The 8,141-nt window shown below is 28.2% G+C and overlaps 2 long non-coding RNA genes across 2 annotated transcripts; both read right to left on the minus strand.

The window, feature by feature from the left end:
- Positions 1-1,605: 1,605 nt before the first annotated feature.
- LOC116012647 lies at positions 1,606-3,594 on the minus strand. Its single transcript, XR_004097168.1, has 9 exons — positions 3,508-3,594; positions 3,232-3,356; positions 3,063-3,128; positions 2,895-2,948; positions 2,731-2,808; positions 2,455-2,536; positions 2,213-2,337; positions 2,035-2,159; positions 1,606-1,841 (listed from the first exon to the last, which is right to left on the minus strand). It is a non-coding gene; the product is annotated as an uncharacterized LOC116012647 (long non-coding RNA).
- Positions 3,595-3,684: 90 nt separating this feature from the next.
- Positions 3,685-4,897, minus strand: LOC116012704. Its single transcript, XR_004097175.1, has 4 exons — positions 4,772-4,897; positions 4,606-4,688; positions 3,848-3,983; positions 3,685-3,753 (listed from the first exon to the last, which is right to left on the minus strand). It is a non-coding gene; the product is annotated as an uncharacterized LOC116012704 (long non-coding RNA).
- Positions 4,898-8,141: the final 3,244 nt, after the last annotated feature.

Consider the following 8,141-nt stretch of genomic DNA (forward strand, 5'->3'; position numbering starts at 1 on the left):
ATATATATATATATATATATATATATATATATATATATATATATATAAATTTTGGTTCAAATGCGGCCGTGCTCTCCCGTGTGGTCGTGCGATCACACACCACTCAATGTTACGAAATACACCACTCAATGTTAAGAAACACACCACAATGTTAAGAAACACACCACAGTGCATATTTGTGTGGTGTGTTTCTTAACATTGAGTGGTGTATTTCGTAACATTGAGTGGTGTGAGCCGCACGGGAGAGCACGGCCACACCTGAACATGACCCTATATATATATATATATATATATATATATACTTCAGCTAAAATGCGGTCGCCCATTAACGTGTGGTCGGTGAGAACGCTTAATAAAAGGCATCAATAGTGTTTGGAAAATTTACAAATACACCAAAAAAATACACAATACCTCGTCACACCTAATTGTCTATTTACGAACATTGTGTGGTGCGTTTATTCGTACCTTATGCATTTTTTGTGATGCGTACGTAATGGTGCATTTTTTGTGTAATGGTGCATTTTTTGTTTAGCATTTCAATAAGTCTTCCATAATCTGGCTTAGGTTCAAACACGAGACGTGATACTTAACATTGCACTATTCTTCTCCAATGCTCCATTAAAACCTTTGATTAGTAAAATTGCAAATATTATATAATAAGTATAGGGTTCTAATTTCCTTGTGATTAGTAAGATTTTTGGCTTAGGTTCCCTTTAGGAGATCATCCACTACACTCAAAAATAAAATATGGAAATTTCTAAAATTACAATTTAGCTCATCAAAACTATTATACAATTGTTCCTAACATAAATAACTTTAGTCAAGTCTCACTAATCGAAGTCATCAACACCTAAAACAGAACGAAGAGAATAGTTTTTTGAGTGTTGGAGAGAAATACATAGTAAATACTCGAGAGTGTATACTGTCAATACTGGATAAATTTAAAATTAGAAATGTAGTGCGTGATTAATCTGTCTCTTATTACATTTTCTTTAATTGTTTCTATTTATTTTTGTAATTATACTAATAAATTTATAACTCAATAATAATTGAAACATATTAATATAGATATTTTTAATGTTAGTAATTTCTCAGAATTAAAATCTAAAAAGATTAATTTAAATAAGGATTAAAACAAACGAATAATATAACATTAAAAATTAATATTAAATTATAAAACTATGTAATATACATAAAATATAAATTTAAACACATAAACGGCCATACCAAACAATTGACTTTATTACTTTATCGAATATCAATTTGGGCAAATGGCTCATTATTATTTTTTTGAGTACTAGATAAAGATGGAAGTTCTTTTTTTTCTTTTTTTCTTTTTTTTTTGAAAACATAAAGATAGAAGTTCTAACTAATACAAAATCACATTTTACGTCGACGGAATTGAATACGACGAAGAGTATTAATTATAAAATTCATAGTTAAAATGTACATCATAAGAAACACATTTTCAAAAGTTAATGACATTGCAGCAGCGTTTCTAATATATCTTTAATAAAAAAGTTATATTCCGTGAATATTTTTAATAGACTATATTTATTTATGATATGATATATATTTATTTATTCATTGTTCAATTTCAAAATCTTCAATAATTAAACTAACTAAATAAAATTCATATAGAAGGTACGCAACTGATACACACAATTTTTAAAGTATTTAAAACATTGCATACTGTCTCCAACCATTAAGGCAGTAGACACTCCCCAGTAGACAACCAGGGGAGTGGCAACTACAACATTACATGCTAAAATGATGAAAAAATATAAAACTCAAATCCAACATAGTTAAATTACTTCCAATTCAAGAACCTTGCTGAGAATCTGAAAATGATGAAAAACATAAAACTCAAATTAAATTGTTCAATCATAGATAAAATCAAATCACTAATTACATCAAACTTCTTCATGTATCAATTCAAATATCATAATCAAGTTTAACCAACTAGCTCACAAATTTTCAACAAATATACATTTTCAACATCGATTTAACTTTATCACATTAAATCAAACTTACCATTTAGCTCACAGTTGTTTTGGACCTATGCCATATTTAGAGCAATTTTTTGGCTCTATTTTGGGATCAATTACTTGTAAGTAATTGAAATCAAAATACCAATCAATGAATACCTTCGCAAATGTCTGTAAATTAACAATAAACTTTTGTAAAAAAAAACATGTATATATATANTTACCTTGTTCCCTATGATTTTCATTCCAGAATAGTAAGGCATCTCATGCGCAATGCAACTCGTCATCCATATCCCCCTGGACAATGGAAGAGCTTTGGGGAGTGCAGCTAATACATCAGATCTCAATTCTGAAATTAAGATTAATAAATAAAGAATCAAATTAAATATATAATTAATTACTTGCTTAGAAACTAGATAATAATCAAATAATTTATATAAAAAAAAATGAAACTTCTAGCACAGACCTTGAATTGCCTGTTTCCGATCATCTGTGCAGTTTTGAGATACCAAACATACTTCATCCTCTTTGAACAAGTTCCATTTTATCTAAAGTAAAAAAATATTGAAAATAAAAATTATTATATTTTTAATTTGTTTCAAGTTTCAACATGAAGACGACAATATATATATTCAGGATGGAATAATAAATTTGCATGTGAAATCATCTAACTTAATATTAAAATAAAATGTTTTGGAACATTGAATTAGATCAAGAAAATTAAAAAATAAGTACAATTAACCTGAACTTGGTCACATGACGACATGGCTATGAAGACGGGTGTCATCACATACTGCAATAAATATTGGGGGAACAAACACTGTGGATTGAAAACAATTAGTAACAAAAATAATACAATATTTATTATAAAACAAACTCAAGATCATATTGGTTCTATTAACGTACAAGACTTGGCGTCATTATTGAAGTGCACTGTGGAGGCAGCATACCGGCTGATCCCTATGAAAAAAAAAAAAAAAAAAACTCACAAAATTTCATTAAAGTTTATATTTGAAAATTTGGTTTTAAAAAGCGTATAATGAAACATTTATAAACTAATGAAATAGAAATTACTATAAATGTAAATGAATCAGCGCATCAAATGCCAACTCAAATTGTTTGCTCCCCGGTAGATTTTCCCTAATAAAAGATTAGACATCTTATAATTACTTCATTCCAATTTTCATAATAATTTAATTTGTTGTAAATTAAGTTGAATATTTATAAAATTAAGCTTACGTACTCATGCACAAAATAGGCTGCAATTGGGAGGCATTTTACTCTGGCAAACCATGGGAGAAGTCCTCGAAATCTATCGCAATGGATCATTGCTGCCAATCCCCCAGCTGAAGAACCAATAAGAAGTGCCTACAAAAAATAATAATAATAATGTTGTATTTCAAAAAAAAAAAAAAAAACTTAGAATTGTCCCATGACATACATATTTTATTTAAAATAACAAATGCAATATAAATATCTTCATATATATATATATATATATAAAAGTAAAGTACCGTACATTTTGGGCACCATTCATGCCTCTAGATAAGAGATCATCCATGGTAGCTCTAAAAATTCGAGCACCTCTGTATGTGACATTAGTCACCTTAAAAAAAAATAGTAAAAATATTTAGTGGTATATTTTGAATGAAAAAATATTTTAAATTCAAATTTATAATACTTACACTATCAGGTGCTTCGACATCGCCGGTGAATGACGATCAGTCACAATACGGAACATAGACTCTGTTCCAATTGTAAAAATCTATATATATATATATATATACAACAAAATTTAGATTAAATAAGATTACTTATAAAAAATAATGAAATAAATAAATTTATTTGGTTTTAATTACCTGGATTATTTGTTGGATTATTGGAGAGAAAATCTCCAAATGTAAAAGTCAGACTTATATTCTTGGTTGAACCAGAACTTTTGCCATATTTAGCACGATTAAAGCAATCCGTTTGATTCACGCACCAACCTCCACCCTTCAAATCGCATGATTATGCATGAGAAAACAAAAAAAAACAAATAATAATAAAAAAAGAAGAAAGTATAGCAGAGCACATTTTAAATTTGTAGTTTGAATATCCAAAATATCAAACTTTAAATATATATTACAAATTTATTATTGTTATGATTAGAACACATTTTACATCTGAAAAAAAAAAAGATCAGAGCTTAAGTATGGTATAACAAGAAATGTGCACAGAGCTTACGTATAACATGCAAGAACCGAATTTAATGCCACCCAGAAATACGGTACATCAGATTTATAAGATTTGTAACAAAACAAACTCGATTAGTTTTAATTTATACTACATCAGATTAGTGAAAAAATAAAAAGAAAAAGAAAAAAATGTAATACTGTTTAAGATACAATGAATTTTGTTCATATATATAAAGATAAATTCATATGGACAGGCAATGAGAAGTGATCTAATAATCTCATAAAAAATTATAAATTGAGATTGTAACTTTTTGAGAAAATGAGTAGCATAAACACATATCATAAGCTTAGAACTAACGTAACATGAATAATTATGGGATTTATATTTTTTGCTTTCTGGAAATGAAATTAAAGAATGAGGTAAGGATTGGAAGGCATACCTGTAAGAAAACGAGCCAGTTATTAGCTCCATCCCCTTGGCCTTGTTCATAAAAATATGCAGACGGAGTCCCGTCTAAACAAACTGTATATAAAGAAACAAAACAATATTAGTTCACAAATGAATTAAAGAACCAATGACATTGGAACAAGCAAGTTAGTTGCTACCTGCCCCTTTGACGATGGCATTTTGCACCCATGAGATTGGAACAATATCCTCTGGAGTTTGAGCCTGAAGTGGAGTGGGTAGTAGAAAGGTTGATGAAGAAGCCATCAAATCTGTTGAGATGTAAGAAGTGTAAATGAGAAGTAGCTTACAGAATGCAGAACGAGTCGGTGTATATATAAGAGAAAGAAATAGAACCCAACAGATAAAAATGGAAGGAAATTGCAGACAATAACCCACCATTTTAATTTTTCCTATATTGCCCTTGCCCACATTAATTAATTTCACCTACCTAAGCTATCAATTAAGACTTGCATGTACATCATATATACTATATAAACTTCAAATAATTGATTAAATAGTTACCTTAAATATAGATTTATTTGTAATAGACAAAACAAAAAAATTAACCATAACCACAAAACTAAGTAATTAATTAAGACATTCTTCGATCAAGACTATCATAGATAATCTTTTTACTGTGATTTACATCTCTTATGTGTTTTGGAGACTCTTACATAACAACGAACTCTATCTAATGTACACTCTCAGATTATAATTGCGGTCTTCTTACTCATCCAATAAATAAATAACAACTCATTTGGTTGGTACGTGGTTGGTGAAAAAGAGTTGAATTTTAAAATGTTATAGAAAATAAATTATTTATTAGAATATTAATTTCATTGTTTGGTTGGTGAGAAATAAGTTCTTAGGAATAATAAGTATAAAGATTCAAATGCTCCTATGTAATAATGCAAAAAACTTGTGTAAGACCATCTCACGAATTTTTGTTTATGAGACGGGTCGGATCAATATGAAATACAATACTTATAATGGCAAATGTAATACCAAATTAGAATAAAATGTTTATTACTTATATGAAAAAATGTAATACTTTTAAACAAAAATATAATATTTTTTCATTTTGATGTAAAAGTATTACATTTTTCATCAAAAGTATTATAATTGCAACATTACTTACAAAGGAAAATATAATATTTCTGATGAAAAAAAGTAATACTTTTACATCAAAATATAAAAATATTATAAGGACGAGTACAACTTTAGGTTCAGTTTTTTATATTAGGATGTGTTTGGTTCATAGGTTTACACACTAAGAATGAAAATCAAAATCGTAGTTAGTGTTTGGTTGACAACTTTTTAAAACACAACTGTGGGATTTGATTATCTCTTCAATTAAAAATCACATTCCCCAATTAAAAAGTGTATCATTCCATCTCATTGGTCATTTAATTTTAAGTTTGGATTAGTACTTTTAGATTTTTGTTTTGATTTTTTTTGTTCATATTGATGCTTTGGATGCGCCATTATATTATGATCAATTGTCATGATTTTTTGTTTTTGTATTTTTAAAACATTTATTCTCATTATATAAATGGTCATACACAACTGAACATCAATATTGGTAATCATTCCAATTCCACCATACTATCAAATATGTAAAATACTTTCACTAAAACTCATTACCAATACAAATATTTGATTCCCATTTCAATTCCGGTTCTCATCTGCGAATCAAACAAACCCTTAACCTTAAATAGATAGGGAATGGAGACTTGTGAATTCAATAATTTTACTTATATAGCAACACATGCCACATGCTCTCTCTCCCTATAGTTACTCTCTCTTTATTAAATAGCACATACATATGTGTCTGCCCACAATTACTCTCCCTACAATTGCACCCCTACATCTCCCTACAATGGGTAAATTATTTTTTGTTAGTTCGTACATATTTTATTGAATTTGATGTGGTGTTACACTTATTTCTAATGAGAACATTTATTTTCAAAGAGTAAGTTAATGGAATATGAATAAATAATATTCTATACTTATAAAATATTAACTTTGATGATTAGTTAACTAGTTAAATATTAATTTAATACAATAGACAAAAAATTAAGTAATTAAGACATTATTTGATCGAGTTATTTATACAAGATTTTCATAATGTGATTTACATCTCGTTCAATTATTTAACTATAATCACAAATTTACTTGCACTTCAATGTTCAATTATTTATAAAAATGTCACCATATTTTTTTTTAAATCAATGTTTCTGATCTGTTAGATCTGGACACGTACGTGGACGGCTTTAAATGGTTCTTAGTTCTACACCACAGGTGTTAACAAAATATTATCACGGCAGGAAATCTCAATATTTGCATCCAATGAAAATTGGACGAAAAATGATATATTTTGGTCGGAAAAGAGGTTTCCAACGAACATACCGAGCAATGAATGATTTGGAAAATTGCTCGTCAAAAATTCCATCCAATTTTAATTTTTTGTCAAAAATTGCAACGAACCGATAAAAATGGATGGAAATTCCAGACAATAACCCACCATTCTTAAAAGATGGGAATTTTCGTCCAACTACATGCAGTGGTCAAAAATTTCGACCAACGTTCGACGGCAAACTCACAAATTATATTTTGTGATTTTCCTTACAACTGTTGGACGGAAATTCCGCTCAACAGTTGGACGGAAATATCGAGTACTGAATGTTGTGAGTTTCCTTCTAACGGTTAGTAGGAAAATTCTAAATTGTATGAAATGTTTTTATTATTTTTATATTACCATAATTTTATTTTTACCTGTTGTTAATAAATTATATGTCATCAACAAATTAATGGACGACGCACTAAATTTCAAATTGAAAATATATTTAAACATCAAAGTTATTTAAAACAAAAATTATGATCATGTCCATAGTACTTCCAACAAATATATTTAAACATCAAAGTTATTTAAAACAAAAACATTACATTTCAAAATATGAACTCGATCTATCTAATAATTGATTCATCAGTTAAATATCGATTCATTGTAATAAACAAAAATATTCATTTAAATTGGTTAGGATTTTGTAATAGACCACACAACAACGTAATTAATATTGAATATGGATTAAAAGCACTCCACATAAATTAAAAGAAAAAGAGAAATGGCTAAGATTGTCAAGTGCTAGCTACTAGACTATATATAACTAACTTTGAAACTGAGCACATGCTCATCAACGTAACATAAAATAAAGAAATAGCTATGATTGTTGAAAGCTACTAGCTAGAGTAAATTAACTTTACGCCATATGAGTTGCTTGGTTTATTTATTGCAAATTGGTTACATATGAGATGTTTTTTTTTTTTTCAAATTGAACTTTTGAATGTGACATAATGTGTACTAAAGTATCTCAAGTACTCTCTAGAGTAGGCCATCATTCATACTAGGAACGCAACCTCCTCTATGCATGTTTATCTACTACTAATCTATGATATAACTTTCACAAGATTATTGATTAATTAATTGGCACAATACGCATATTAATTAATTCATTGTTAGTTTGTATG

Source organism: Ipomoea triloba, chromosome 1 (genome assembly GCF_003576645.1).
Source record: "Ipomoea triloba cultivar NCNSP0323 chromosome 1, ASM357664v1".
Classification (NCBI taxonomy): Eukaryota; Viridiplantae; Streptophyta; class Magnoliopsida; order Solanales; family Convolvulaceae; genus Ipomoea; species Ipomoea triloba.